This window comes from Schistocerca americana, chromosome 2, assembly GCF_021461395.2.
Source record: "Schistocerca americana isolate TAMUIC-IGC-003095 chromosome 2, iqSchAmer2.1, whole genome shotgun sequence".
In the NCBI taxonomy this organism is placed as follows: domain Eukaryota; kingdom Metazoa; phylum Arthropoda; class Insecta; order Orthoptera; family Acrididae; genus Schistocerca; species Schistocerca americana.
In genome coordinates, this window is record NC_060120.1 from 761,796,594 (window position 1) to 761,812,833 (window position 16,240).

General features: G+C 40.6%; 1 protein-coding gene across 1 annotated transcript in view; it reads right to left on the minus strand.

The window, feature by feature from the left end:
• LOC124594407 (ubiquitin-conjugating enzyme E2Q-like protein CG4502) overlaps window positions 1-16,240 on the minus strand; it is a 613,036-nt gene that overhangs the window by 227,076 nt on the left and 369,720 nt on the right. The window contains exon 3 of the mRNA XM_047132777.1: window positions 7,544-7,615. The gene's annotated coding sequence lies outside the window, so the exon portion shown is untranslated. The remainder of the gene's footprint in view (window positions 1-7,543; window positions 7,616-16,240) is intronic.

Sequence of the window (16,240 nt, forward strand, 5' to 3'; positions counted from 1 at the left end):
TTTTCTGCTGAAGTAGGAGTCAACTTTTGCATCATTTCCATTGTCGCCTGAAAGAAAAACTATGTCACGAAGTCACCGTCTCTCTCGATACATCGCTAAAGATTGTTTTGTGATCAGTCATAGATTACCGTAATGTGGTACGGGGAATGTACTGTTACTGGCAATTTGTACCTTAATGTTGACTCATCTGTCGGTTATGAAAAATGGTGAAAGGGGCACATTTTGATGCGAACACGATTCGTGTTCCTTCTGTTACCGAAGAAAATTGAATTGCTACATTTTAGGATAGAACTAAGATGTCGTTTTGTGCCTCTCTTAAATTCTGAGTCGCCCCTTGATGTCAGATGCCATAGGACAATTGTTCTACCTATTACGCTTCTTTTCCAGTTCCCGAGATAATTGCGTAGTTTTAAGTTTTCTGTTCCGCACTAAGTTATCTCTGGTTGTTTTTACTTTTATTATTATCATAGACGTGTTTTATTCACTAGATGTTTATACTAAGTAGCAACACTTTAATAAAAAAGAAGGAAGTTGCGTTGAGGATAGATACGAAGTTCAATTCAGGAGAAATATTTTTTTGATTTCGAAAGATGACGTTTTATGATACAGGTCTTCCATCCACAGCTAAGGGTCAAAAGATAAACTACGAAAGAGAGTGGCAGAAAGTAATTATTGTGAGCTTTATAACAACATAATAAGAACTGTGTGACGTTGCGCGGCAAATGGAAGTCCGTAGCCCGAAATACTCGGCAGAATTGCACAATTAAAGTATTCCCTTTCGGAGCGGCGCAGCAATTACGTTGCTCAGTCTAGCATATTATTCACAGCGAGTGAATTTTGTTAGAGTAGTTACGTTTTAAATTAGCTTTGCACCCAGGCTCTCGCCAGTGATTCCGAGAGAACTCTTAAAAAAGTAGCCAGACTCATTTGATTAGGCAGACTGCAGTAATTCAGGAGAGATCTGTGTTCTGTACATTTATACCGCTCAGCACCAGTACTTCCTTGTGAAGAGCGATGCACTCTTCAGAGCAACCAGAGCAACCAAATTAGAACTCACGGAAACATTGAACAAATGTTCAAATAACTTCCGGGAATTCAGCCAGGTAACACTTTCAGCGACTCAGGTCTCACATTGAACAAATGCTTTCACACGTTCACGAATAAACACATACTAAATATAGTATTAAAAACCATATTGTATTTCAGCAATTGACAACTGATGTTCGTCGTAAAGGAAGAAAAATTTGACTCCGGTTGAAATCCACTTTCGTAGGGAAGATATGTATCTACGTCTACACTACACCCACACTCTGCAAACCACAGTGGAGTGCAATGCAGAGAGTAAGTCCTATCGTACCAGTTATTAGGGCTTTTCCTCTTTGATTCACATATGGAGCGCGGGAAGAATGCCGTTTAACTGCTGTGATATGTAGGAATCCGTAGTATATTCTAGATTTATTATTTAAAGTCAGTCCGTGAAACATGATAAGTAGATTTTTTGGGATTGGTTTACGTCTGTCTTCTTTCAACATCTCTGTAACACTCTCCCGAGGGTCTAACAAATACGTGACAATTCGTGCTGCCGTTCTCCGTGTACATTTAATATCCCCTGTTAGTTCTACTTGATATGGATCGCACACGCTTGAGCAATATTCTAGGAAGGGTTGGACGAGTGATTTGTAAGCAGTCTCTTTTGCAGACATTGTCTTTGTCCAATTTCTACCAATAAACCGAAGTGTGCTACTTGCTTTACCCATAACTGAGCCTGTGTGATCGTTCCACTTCAGGTCCCTGCTAAGTGTTACACACAGATATCTGAATGTTTACGATTCCAATTGTGGCTCGCTGATGTATATCAGAGGGTACTACGTTTTTCCTCATTGTAAAGTGCACGAAGTTACTCTAATGAACGTTTAAAGCAGGCTGTTAAACTTTGGACCACTTTGGAATCTTATCAAGATCTAACTGAATATTTTTGCAGCTTCTTTCAGACTGCACTTCATTATAGATAACTGTATCCTCTGTGAAAATTCTGAGGTTAGTATTAATATTGTCCACAACGTCATTAATATAAAACTTCCAGGGACCCAAAACACTTTCTTGAGGCACACCTGAAGTTACTTCTACATCTGTTAATGAGTCTCCATCGAGGTTAACTTGCTGCATGCTCCCTACCAAAAATTCTCAGTCCAGTCACAAATTTCTCTTTGATTCGCCATACAATCGTTCTTTTGATAACAAGCGTAAGTGTAATATTGAATCAAATTATTTTCAGAAAACGAGAAATACTGCATCTGCCTGACTGTCTTGATTCATGGCTTTCAATGCGTCATGTGAGAAAAGTGTGAGCTGGATTTCACATGATTCATGTTTTAGAAATCCATGCTGGCTGGCACGGAGGACCTCATTCTGTTTGAGATACTTGATTACGTTTAGACTCAGAGCATCGTTTTAGGATATTGATGATTGTTTTGTGGATCACTTCTGCTGCCCTTGTTTTAAACGAGTGTGACGTGTGGTTTCATTTCAGCTACCGACCACGGTTCTGTGTTCGAGCGATCTCTGGTAGATTACAGTAAACAGAGGGAGTAACTCAGTCGCAGATTGGGTATAGAATCTGATAGGGATTCCATCGGGCCCTGGGTGTTTGTTCAGTTTAACGATTTCAGCTGCTTCTCAATGCCACTGACACTAATATCTATTTCACTCATTATTTATGTGATACGAGAATTACATTGGGGCAGTACTCGTGGGGTTTTCTTTGTAACGGTGCATTTGAAAAAAGAATTAAGCTTTTCTGCGTTTGCTTTGCTACTCTCAGTTTCAGTTCCTGTCTCTTTCGTGCCTGACTGAACTAAGTTTAGTGCAACTAACAGGTCTTTTCTATGGGTTTTGTGAAGAGTCTTTCGACAGCTTTACGTTACAGTAGTCATTGACGGCTTCCATCATTGTCCTCTTGATAGCCAAACGCGTTTCATTCAGCGCCTCTCCACGTATAGACCTGTTCTTTGTTTTAGATACATACATTCTCCTTACATACACCACCCGTAAGACAACATATAGTGTTTGGCCTTGAGTACCGTATCATTCACTTTCCTGTCCCACTCACAAATGAAGCGAGGGAAAAACTACGGTCTATAAGCTTACAATAGAGCCCTAATTTCTCTTATTTTGTCTTCGAGGTTGTTACGCGAAACACTTTCAGAAATTAATTTTTCATAATGTGGGGTCACAGTCATATTTTTTTTTTTTTTGCAGTGTTACATTTACATGATCATAATTTCGGCTTTAAGTTGCCATTATCAAATGTTTTAATGTTATACAATGACTAAGATGGCATACTGCCGTATTTAAAATATACTATTAGACACATTGTCTATAGTATAGACACATTGAAACTTCCTGGCAGATTAAAACGGTGTGCCGGACCGAGACTCGAACTCGGGACCTTCGACCGCGGAAGGCAAAGGTCCCGAGTTCGAGTCTCGGTCCGGCACACCGTTTTAATCTGCTAGGAAGTTTCATATCAGCGCACACTCCGCTGTAGAGTGAAAATTTCATTCTAGAAACATCCCCCAGGCTGTGGCTAAGCCATCTCTCCGCAATATCCTTTCTTCCAGGAGTGCTAGTTCTGCAAGGTTCGCAGGAGAGCTTCTGTGAAGTTTGGAAGATAGGAGACGAGGTACTGGCGGTATTAAAGCTGTGAGGACGGGGTGTGAGGCGTGCTTTGGTAGCTCAGTTGGTAGAGCACTTGCCCGCGAAAGGCAGAGGTCCCGAGTTCGAGTCTCGGTCCGGCACACCGTTTTAATCTGCCAGGTAGTTTCATACCAGCGCACACTCCGCTGTAGAGTGAAAATTTCATTCTATAGACACATTGTCTATCGAGAATAGATTGAAAGCTACGATACAGTATGTGGGGCTAATAGTGAGGAAACAAAACCATTAAAGATATAGTTCCAGAGGATCCATATTACGGAAATAACTAATATTTTTGAAACCGTTGCATGCTACAGTAAAAGTATCTACAGAAAAGAGAGAAAGGTTTGTGTTTCACGTCCTTTCGACGGCGAGATCTTTGGTGACTGATCACAAGCATGGGTTCGTCAAGGCTGCGGAGTTCTCAAAGGAACCATACGATCGTGTAGTTTAAGCAATTTAGGGAAATCCCGGATAAAACTAAATCTGGGTGTCTGCGGTCCTACTGAATACGATTCTAGTATTCCACCACTGCACCACATCGCTTGGTCAATAGCACTTACAGGATATAGATTCCCAGTAACATAAGAAGTATTCTTTGGGCTACCTGGCTGCTTCAGTCTGAGTCGCTGTCTTTCCTTCCTTCCATTTCGCATTTATCCATTACAATAAACACATCATCTCTAAGATTAAAATGAAGTGTGCTGGACCTACCCAGAAAGTTAAGAAGTGCAATCACTGTGACATCTATGCTACGGTTTTATTCCTTATTTGTCTACGTAATATAATTTGACCTTTTATCTCGAAAGTTAAAGGAAACTGGCATATTTCCAGCTCTGATACATAGAGGCATACCTCTTGTAACCACACCACTGTGTACTTCTTGAGGTAAACTGTGACTAACCTCAAACGAAATCGCCGTCTGCTATGGCAACCAACTACCTTTTATAGAGCTTTTTAGGGATGGTGGCTGGGGCGGGGGGAAACAAGGGTGCGTGGCGTTACTTGAAACTGTTGTTGTTGCAAAGGTTCAAAGTAGAATAACTCAAAGCGGAAAGTAAGATTTCTTGAGTGAAATGGACAGCATATTCATGTGAGATCAGGGTCTCAGTGATAGGTGGGGAAGGGTGGGGTGGGGTGGGGTGGGGGGTGAGTCTAGATTCGCTTCAGTGACGTGTCTGCACTTTGCTACTGTTTTGCTGTTTCAGTCGATGGGGCAGCTCTCTCGAATTTCATACTTCTTGCCAGACAATTGGGAAAATTGAAGAAATAAGAAACAAAAGATATATTCCTGGTTGGACTGTGAGCCTGCTTCTGTGTAAAAACAAACATGCGCTTGCATTATAGAAAACAAGCCATTTCTTCACCTAAAATGTATGTATGATTGCCAGGACTAAAATGTAAGAATACATAATCTTTTGGAGTTGTACGACGCAGTTGTTTTTATTCGAATACCGTTATCACCTGCAGCTTAGCAGATTTTCAGCCGGTGCAGTTTTCTGGAGAGTGGTTAACATGCAGCAGGTTATAGCAAAAAATAAAGGATTTGTGTACTGGTTTTGTGTATCTGTGATTCTGAACTTAATACAGAATTCGGATTAGGATTTAACAACACTAACAAGGACTTTGTGAGTAGTAGGAAAGAAGAGGACGGAGAAACTTGTTCAGCAGACAGCAATCTTCATCTCAAATGAAATTTGGTTTCTATTTTGTCTCCTTTAATTGCTTAACTCAAGTTGATATAGGCGACTACATGTCCAAAGATGTGCGCCTGTGTGACTCGGTTGAAAACTTTGCGATCTATTCTTTGGACTGACACACGGCAGAGAGACAGTAATGTATCACTGAGTTCCCTGAAGGGACAACGAGTCATTGCTTTGGCAGGGAAAGTTTGAGAAGGTGCATTTTGATTTAGCATTTAGCGAAGCTGATAGTATTTCGTGGTAGAGGGCAGATGGAAAGTTGCACAACGAAACTTTCATTAGAGAGATCACACGATGCTATTGGGTATAGGAGAGGTACTGCTTTCATAATTTTCAACGTTACCTTCATTCTGCTTTGAGTGTCTCTTTCATACGTAGTCAATTGATTCGTTTTATGAACGGTTCGTGTGAATCGGAATTCAGTGCTTTGCGAATGGTTTGAGTTTCGGACCAAAGTGGGCGAGGACATTCTCACAGTCTTTGTCATCCGTTACTCCGTCATGCTTACGTAGCCCCTCTCAGCTGAAAACAAGTTAATTGTTAAATCTTTCTGTTGAGCATTACCTTTGTGTTATGAAAATATTGGATGATCATCTTTCTCTGTGGGACGAAGTCCGTAAATATATAAATGGCCGTTACAATTATTTCCTTGATCTCCTTGCTTGAATAATGTGCACTGTTACCTCCATTACTAGTGGACTTTCGCATTCTCTTGATGGATTTTGTATATTATTAACTAGCGAGTCTACCTTATATGACAGTCTTGTTTACAAAACGTTAAAGACGAATAAAAGGTGCAATGCAGGGATACAGTCTTTCGCCCCTGCTGTTTAATCTGTACATCCAAGAAATATTGGCGGAAATAAAAGAGAAATTGATGAGTGTGAATAAAATTCGCAGTGAAAGTATGTCAGCGATAAGATTTGCTGTTGACCTTGTAGTCTCCAATGAAGTTGAAGTGAATTATCGTATCTGTTGAATAGAATGAACAATGTAATGAATACAGAATATAGTTTGCGAGTAAACCGCTAAAGACAAAAGTAAAGGGAAGCAGCAGAAATGAGAATAGGTAGAAGCTTAACATGAATATTGGTGATCACGAGGAAGTTAAGGAATTCTGCTACCTTGGAAGCAAAATAACCCATGACAGACAAAACAAGGGGAACGTAAAAAGCAGACTAGCCAGGCTAACAGGGCAATCCTGTGATAGAGAAGTCTACTGATAGTAAACTCAGGTCTGTATTTGAAGAAGAACGCTTTGAACATGTGCGTTTGGAGCGCAGCATTGTATGATAGTGAATCATGGAAATGGGATAACCGGAATAGAAGAGAATCGAAACGTTTGAGATGCGGCGCTACACAATAACGTTGAAAATTATCAGACTGAAAAGAATGAGGTGGTTCTCTGCATAATCGGTGAAAGAAGGAAAGTACGGAAAACACGGAAAAGACGAAGGAACAGGATGATAGGACATGGGATAAGAAATGAGGAAATAACGTCATTGGTACTAGAGGGAGCTGTAGTGGGTAAAAACTGCAGGGAAAGACAGAGATCGAAATTCATCCAACAAACAGTGGGACTTGGTGGCGAACCACATCGAACCAGTAAGAAGATTTATGACTCAACAAATAAATAAATAAAATAAGTAAATAAAATGACTAAACACAGGAAACGAAAACAGATCTCGTTCAATAATGAATAACTTTTCCTGCAAATTTATTCTTGTTTTCCGCACTTACCATCTGTTGCAGGCTTTCATAAGCCTATAACAGGCGGTACTATCAATCTGGCTATGTAACTGTCCTTTCCACTCTCGATGTCTTACACTAGTAGCTAATTTCTTTTTATCAACTGTGATTTTCAGTTTCAAAAGGGAACTCGACGAGCAGTGGATCCGGTGGTCACAGGAAGTACATTTTTTCAAGTCACCTTTGTTCAAATGACGAATTAATATGTTTATAATTTGCCGTCAGTGATGTGTCCTTATTTGTGCATTGTACGAATTATTACTCAGTAGAATCCAGCTTCATTAACCTACTTAGTTGCACATTGGATATTTTATTTAGCGTACATAAATTTGATCAATCACAATGCAAACATTATAGTAACCTTTCAACTTATATTGCATGCTCCGGGCACTCACCGATCTGTCAGCACAGTAGCAGTGTAGCGGAACCCGTCCACCTGCCAGCGGCTCAGCTCGACCTCATGACACCTGCACACACAGAGAATGGTCAACATCAGAGCTTTGTTTCTCGAAATTTGCTACAAGAAAGTGAAGTATATAGAAGAAGAGGACGGCGTGACTGCTGTTGTGAATATGGTAAAATGTATTAAAAATACGGCTCGAATATCGCCGATTTAGCTAAAATTCAACCATACAAACGATTTTTAGCGCTTCGTTGTGTTGGAGGGTGGTCGTATATAACCGTAGTTCAGTACACAAAATGACTGCATCATATCCTGGAAATGCGTAATAAATGAATGCTAGGGTGATAATGGGACAAGCTACTACAGATCATTGTAGCTAACATGGTTGCAATAATGGAACTGCTTATTTCAACAAATATCGCAGGTATTATTCACAAATGCAAACTTTGAGCGTGAATTAGACACTATCTCGGTATAATCAGCAAAGTCCTGCCTCAAGTGTGCTTAAAAAATGTTTGTTCATCCACTGACTAGTGAGTCCCCTTATAGTGAAAACAATACCGTAAAATTTCTGCATCCTGAGCGCTGATACTCAAAATAATTTATTGTTCAAAGAGTAAATACAAGTCGTAACTGTTCGTTGAATCATAAATAAAATCCGATATAAGGTGACCATATATTTAAACACGTCAGATGGCACCTCACATATTTATTAACACACATATTAATAATCTTAATAGACATATTAAATTTGAATTTGAGCCTGGACTCAGAGCCAGTTCGATTTAACTCTTTGGTTCCAAATGTACTACAAGGAAAGGAATAGTTCGAAAACGTATAGTGTTCATCAGGTTGCCTTCCATCCAGAAAGCTGTTGCACTCAGCGACTGTTATATTGCCTTGTAAACTATAGATTGCAGCGATCAGTCATCCTTTTTAAATTTTGTTGTGCAGATCTAGATTACGGCTAGAAGCCAGCCATTCTCAATGCACTATTATTTTCGCTCAATGGATGTAATGTCTGTTGGTCGGGCTTCATCCACAATTCATCAGGCTGTCATAGAAGAAATATGGGTTTTGCTACTGTGAACAATTGCTTGGTGTTCGCGTGATGACGGCATGGCAGTCAGGTGGACACACCGTACCAAAGGAATGACAGGGTGGTAGTCCAAGGGTGGCGTCGGTAATAGAGAAACTGAAGAGGGGGAGGGTTGGGTTGGGTTGTTTGGGGGAGGATACCAGACAGCGAGGTCATCGGTCTCATCGGATTAGGGAAGGAAGTCGGCCGTCCCCTTTCAAAGGAACCATCTCAGCATTTGCCTGGAGCGATTTAGGGAAATCACGGAAAATCTAAATCAGGATGGCCGGACGCGGGATTGAACCGTCGACCTCCCGAATGCGAGTCCAGTGTGCTAGCCACTGTGCCACCTCGCTCAGTGAAGAGGGAGATACGTAGATCCGAGAGACAACAGGGAATGGTCTGTGGTCACGGTCGGGAGTATGTCCGCAGAACCGACAAAAATTAACGATTTTAAAAATCATATTAAGGGTGCATAAAAGGTGCGAGTTACATGATTGTACAGTGGAAAGTACTACGAGCACTTCAATGTTCGCCGAAGTGTTTAATATTTATAACTGACAAAGGCAGTGCAATCGCCACTAGCTCTGTACATTATCAACTGGTGCCGAAAAACTGTGCTTGATAATAATTTCGTAACTAAAAAGCGAATACAATTAACGGCTTCTTGTTTAACACAATTATCTTCTCACGAATATCCCGTCAAAAATTTACCGTGATATCACTGCGATGGGAGTGACTCACACAGAGTTCGCCACTATGATACAGGTAAAATTGAGCACAGTATGAGCATGTTCCGGAAACCTTTGCTTCGGTCGTAGAGCTCAGATTAAAACACAGACATGAGAACATTGGGATTCAGTAGTCAAGAATAGACGTTGCAATTCACAGCTTTCTTTACAAATATTAGGTTGCCATATTTTAACAAAACGAAAGTCGCTGCTCAACAATACCTGAAATGACAATTATATGGCTATAAACATAAAAAAATAGTTTAATTCTACAAACCTGATATGCAATAGTTGTGCAATTAATTTATGTCTGGATTTCGAACAAACTCAACAATTTTATGTCGCTGGAATAGCCCCTTCCGTGCCAAATTCTGTAACTGCAGCCGCTCTATACCCCACTGTGGCAGACACAGGTACAACTTCCGACTGGTCCACCAACTGCAAATAAATGCAGTTCCCAACCGTTCATCAAGTCACAAATAATAACACAGGAAAAATTCGAACATCTGATCGTTAAATACTATTGGAAACGTTACAAGTTCAACTAATCGGCAAAGTACGAAAAACCACGAAATGAAAACCCAAACTATGATGTAACACTGAAATGCTTTACAAGTGCTGAGGGTACACATGAGAGAATTCTGTAAGTGGGAACCGATACAATCGAGTTTTGCGCTGCAAAAACGATCACAGGTTCGTCTACTGCGGGCAAATCTTAGTACAGTACGTTATACGATGGATTTGTGTAGCGTCACGTAGCTATTATGTTGTGTAAAAATCATTTTAATGACAAGTACCTTTCTGACTTTTTGGTATCGTAATTTCATAAGGGTCAATATCAAGATTACATATTTTTACTATTTCATTAATAGAGCACAATTTTTTAAATTAATAATCAGTCTCATACAATTCTTACGAAAAATTACCTCACCTTCAGGCTGGTGTAATAAGTCATCTCATAATTATAATAAAATTTAAATTATGGGAGACTTTAATTACGACAACAGTAATCAGCTCAAAACAACCAAGTATATCATATAAAACATGTATTATAATGATAGTACGTATTGATTTTCCAGCACTGCTGCATTCCTATTTATGTAGCTGTCACGTTTCATAAATTAAACTCGCTTTTGATTAGGTTTCCATGTTACTGCCTTGTAACGGCGAAATACAGGGTGTTTATAAACGAATATCGGGGATGTAACGCTTTATAATATTTATTACATTAAACTTACAGTTACAAATGATACGTCAAATGAAAGAGCAACTCAAACAGTTTTACCAAGAACCTTATAAATGTCCAAGTGAGCACCATTTGTCACATGGTACTCATCAAGTCTATAGCTGAGTTCTTCCCAAACGTTGATAAGTGTGTCTTAGGCGATTGTAGCAACAGCTGTTTCAATCCAATTTCTTAATTTTGGGAGCTCTGCTGGTAGCGGAGGAACATACACACGATCCTTGATGAAGCCCCAGAGGAAAAAATCGCATTGTGTTAGGTCGAGTGAACGTGGAGGCCATGCAAAGCATGCCCTGTCAGTGGGCCCCTTGCGGCCTATCCAGCGCTTGGGCTACAGATTTGATGTGTGCCGTGTGACAAATGGTGCTCACATTGAACATTTATAATGTTCTTGGTAAAACTGTTTGAGTTGCTCTGTCATTTGACATATCATTTATAACTGTAAGTTTAATGTAATAAATATTATAAAGCGTTAAAACCCTGATATTCATTTATAAACACCTTGTATAATGTTGCCAACAAAGGTAGGTATTTCAACTGATGCCGCTCATGGACTTCTCTTCTCTGTCAATTTAATCCCCATTATGTCACCTTTGGTTAAATGGTTACTAATTATACAAAATTTTTAGTTACTTTTTAGTTCGTACTAATGAATCACATTTAATTTTAGTTTTTATGGGCGTAAAAAGTGTTACTGTTCAGCGTAATAGGCTCTTTAGAATGTAGTTTATGCTTTCGCGTATCTCGTATGGTTGCTACGATGTGAGTACAGAGAATATCATAATTAATAGCGTAAAATATACACGTGTGAAAGTATTCGATAATAGATGCAAAAAAGGTTCCAGTAAATATGGCTCCAAAAATGAGCTGTTTCCGGGTTAATTGCTCACTGGCTTCAGTGTGAAGAATTGGCTCTGAGCACTATGGGACTTCACATCGGAGGTCATCAGCCCCCTAGACTTAGATCTACCTAAACCTAACTAACCTAAGGGCATGACACACATCCATGTCCGAGGCAGGATTCGAACCTGCGACCGTAGCAACAGCGCGGTTCCGGACTGAAGCGCCTAGAACCGCTCGGTCACAGCGGCCGGCTATGAAGAATTGACCTTGTTACCAGATACAGAATTTTTTTACATTTAAGCTTATCGGTGTTTTTCATTCTTTTCAACATGTCATCTCCAATCTTTGTAATTTAGTTCTCCATATATGGGCCCCAAACAATAATTTGTTAGAAAATTATCGATACTGATGTTCTGTACTTCATTATGCTGAAGTAAAATTGATAAAGCATTGGGTTACGAGGAAGGAAAAAATGGCTCTGAGCACTATGGGACTTAACTTCTGAGGTCATCAGTCCCCCAGAACTTAGAACTACTTAAACCTAACTAACCTAAGGACATCACACACACCCATGCCCGAGGCAAGATTCGAACCTGCGAGCGTAGCGGTCGCGCGGTTCCAGACTGTAGCGCCTAGAACCGCTCGGCCACTCTGGCCGGCTGCGAGGAAGGAAGCGGGAGACTTTTACTGACCTACATGGATGTGTTTACCTTTATGCAGGATGATTCCGTGATGATGATACAAACTTTCACGGATGATGGAGAACGGTAAATATATCGATTTACATCAGTAAGGGAATTTGCTCCAGAAGCGACCGAGCCGAATGTTATAAGCGGAAACCATTCCAATACCTCTGACAATGGAACGTACTGGTACTGTTGTTGCTAAGATTGTAGGATAGACAGGCGACTTTCAGGGACCAAAGCAAGGTAAAAAGTATAGTAATCATGGGCTCTATAATGGATATGAGTTATGAGAACTTGTTCAGTAGAAGAAATGTGTTTCACAGTAGCGAAGATGAACAGGTGGTAACAGCCCCTAAGGTATGCATTTTAGAGCCCATGATTACTGGGCTCTTTTTCTCAGTTTGGGCGTCTAAAAGTTACCTACTACAGCGTTTTGATTAAGTACAGCTGATATTTATATTGAGTGCTCTAGTTATTAGCAGAGAGAGTAAACGCTTACATAAAGACATTCTGATGGAATTTCGTCCATCATCTGTTTTAGGCGACTTTCATTCTTTTTCTTGTACTTCTGCACTTCTTCTTTCGTCAGCCATTGAGCGAATTGGACGCAATTATTTTTCTTCGACTGCTTCACTAAATGTTATTGTCACACTGAATATAGTAATATATTATCACGACAAATGGCACAGGCTGAAATAGTCCGTTATTTTCAAAAGAGTAACTCCAAGGTAAAGAAATTTACTATTGAAGTGTTCTCATTTCTTATTCGTAGTAACCCTGATCATTATATAAGCGCTCACTCATTCTTTAGACTGCTAAAAATGTTCTTTAAAGTATGTTATGTAGCACCGTGTACTCGCACCCGGAGCAGACATTTGTTAAGAAAACACGCATCTCGGCAAAGCTATTGGTATTCGTATAATGTTCGAGAGGACCTGCGGTTATTTTTTCATGAAGTCCTCTGCACGGATCACAAACTGAAAGATTAATGTTGAAGTGGAGGTATTTAATCAATCATATCATTATACAGAGTGAATCACCTAAAACTTGAATTGCAAATATTGTGGAAATGGAAAGTACTATTGATGTGCGATTTTCACAGAATGGATTGGTAGTCAGCGGCTCGTATTGTTAGCAAATAAAGAGATTGTAATAATACTTAGAAAGTATATTTTTTGTGCAAACATGCTCTTTTAAATGGAATAATGTCTATTGAAATTTAAAAAATCTGAAATTTGCGTAAATTATAATGTCAGTGATGTACGTTGCAGGATTCTAGTGCGAGTCGTTTACGAGGTATCGTATTTTTGAAAGTATCCACGCCGACGCATGTTTGTACCATTCAACCTGCGTAGTTGCTAGGTATGATGTTGTTATGTTTGCTTACAATGTGCTTACGTGTTCCTTGAGTGTTCTGTTACGTGCTAATCAGTGTGTGGCAGTCCAAGCAGTAGGTCGTGAGTGCACCATAGATCTACCAATGCAGAAAAAGCCGACGTGCGCTTGATGTAAGGAGAGTGTAGGAAGAACGTTCTTGAACGGTGTATGCGGCAAGATATCCCAAGAGACGTCAACCATCTCGGTAGTTACTTATCAACTTCTGCAACCGGTTACGTGAAAGTGGTAGTGTAACACCTAGGCAACGTAACATAAGGAGAAAAGTGACTGTAGAAGAAGGGGAAATTAATGTTCTTGATCCTGTTGCAGTTGATCCGCGCGGTAACTCCCGCGGGATCTCATGAAGAAGCGGCAAGTGTCAGACAAGTGTCCTATGCATCTCCACCGACATAGGTGCCATCGTTATCAAATCTCTATCCATCAAGAGCTGCATGGAAACGATTGTGAGAAACGTGTTAATTTCTGTACACAGGGTACACCAGATATATCACGTTTCTTGTTTAGTGGTGAAGCCACATTTACCAGTCATGGTCAGGTAAACCGCCGAAACATGCACTATTGGCCTATTGACAATCCCCGTTGGCTTCATCAGATGGAACGTCAGCGTCCATAGAATGCAGAAGTGTGGTCTGGGATAGTGAACCATCAGCTCATAGGCCCGTTTTTTTATAGTAGGATCGCTGAACGCCCAGCCTCCTAACAGATCATCTTCCACGGAAGACGTTCGTCTGCAGATTAGGAGGAAGCTGCGGCACCACCGTGATGGCTGTCCAACCCACAGTGCACGCAGTAGTACAGCCTGTCTTCACGAATTGCTTCGACGTCGTTGCATTATATACAGAGGACCAGTACCTTGGCCAGACCGTTCTCGAATTTGACTCTTGTCGACTTCTTTCTGTGGGGAAAGCTGAAAGAGGCTGTCTACACCCGATGATATGCAACGACGTATTACTACAGCCTGCTCGAACATTTCCGCTGAAATGCTATAACGTGTGCAGCATTCGTTCCATGTCAGACTGGAAGCGTGTATTGCCGCTGTCGGTGGTCATTCTGAACACATCCTGTGATGGTCGATTGTCTCTTCACTGGTCCTCGTAAGTAATTTACGCGCTAGTGTTGTTCTTTAGTGTGTGCTGTCACAGGTATTGCCAAGTATCGATGTGGAAACTTTTCAAAATACGATATCTCGTAAACGACTTGCACTAGAATCCTGCAACCAACGCCACTGACGTTCTAATTTACTCTACCTTAACACTCGGCCAACCGATTCGGCTCAAATTTGGCAGATTGCTTGTGTACAACCTAAAACGAAGGACTAAGTTATTTTGTGTCAACACCCCCGAAATTTTGAGAAAATCACCCCTAAAGGTTATGACGAGCAATCGACTCAAAATTGGTGGCATCGATAGATAATTGTAAATAGAGCATTTTTCATGATCAGGTATGGTGTCCGCAAACGCAAAATTTTCCAGAAATCGTGGAAAGAAACTTTTACAACTGCTGCTTCTGTACCCACACGGTAAACGGCTTTCGGCGACAGCGCCGATAGCGCAATAGCCAAGGTAATTGGCTGGGAATCGGAAAACCCGGGTTCGAATCTCGAAGAAACGTAGCGGATGTTATTCTTTTCGTTTGTATTTTTCCATATCTCAGTTGATAGGGATAGGAGGGTTAATAAGGTAAGTAAATCAATAAGGAATGATAATAATACTTATCTTATTAACCCTCCTATCCCTATTAATTGAAATATGGTAAAAATGCAAACGAAAAGAACAACATCCGCTAGGTTTCTTCGAGATTCGAACCCGGGTTCTCCAAGTCCCAGCCAGTTACCTTGGCCGTTGCGCTATCGATGCTGTCGGCGAAAAGCGTTTACCACGTGGGTACAGAAGCGGCAGTTGTAAAAGTTTCTTACCTCGATTTCTGGAAAAGTATGCATTTTCGAACCCTACTCCTAATGATGAAAAATGCTCTATTTACAATTATCTATCGATGCCGCCAATTTTGAGTCGATTGCTCGTCATAACCTTTAGGGGCGATTTTCTCAAAATTTCGAGGGTGTTAACCCAAAATATCTTAGATTCCTTCGTTTTAGGTTGTACACAAGCGACCTGTCAAATTTGAGCCGAATCAGTTGGCCGTGTCTTGAGGCCTTCTCCTTGTTAGTGGCCGGCGACACCACAGTGGTGTCATGAGCATAGTATCGCGCAGTGGCCGGCGACAGCACTTTAGTATCTTTTGCATTCTGTTTTTTTTTAGATAACAATAAGCTGCACACGTCAACAAGTTTTTTGTTTTTGTAAGTGCTTGTGCCCTTTCATCATGGGAGACGAAAAAGACGATACGATTATTTACGATGAATGCGCGGACGTCTTGTCTGACGTTCTGGACTACTCGGCCGATTGGGAAGAAGACTTTGGATATCAAAAAATGAAAGTGAAGAAGAATCGTGGGAAGATATTGAAATACCTCCAAGAAGAATTCGGCGAACGCTACGGTTGCCAACTGATTCGGAATGAATCAGACGAAGAAGACAGTGCAAAGTGGTCAGATTTTGATTTACCAAGGACCAATAATAAATTTGAAGGATCTCCGGGTCCAAACATATTTCCCAAAGATTAAATGTATAAGTACCGAAACCAACAACTACTACAGTCAAAATTCCAATAGAAGGAAACTGGTTTAAAAATGCCAATATTGTCGACGCTAC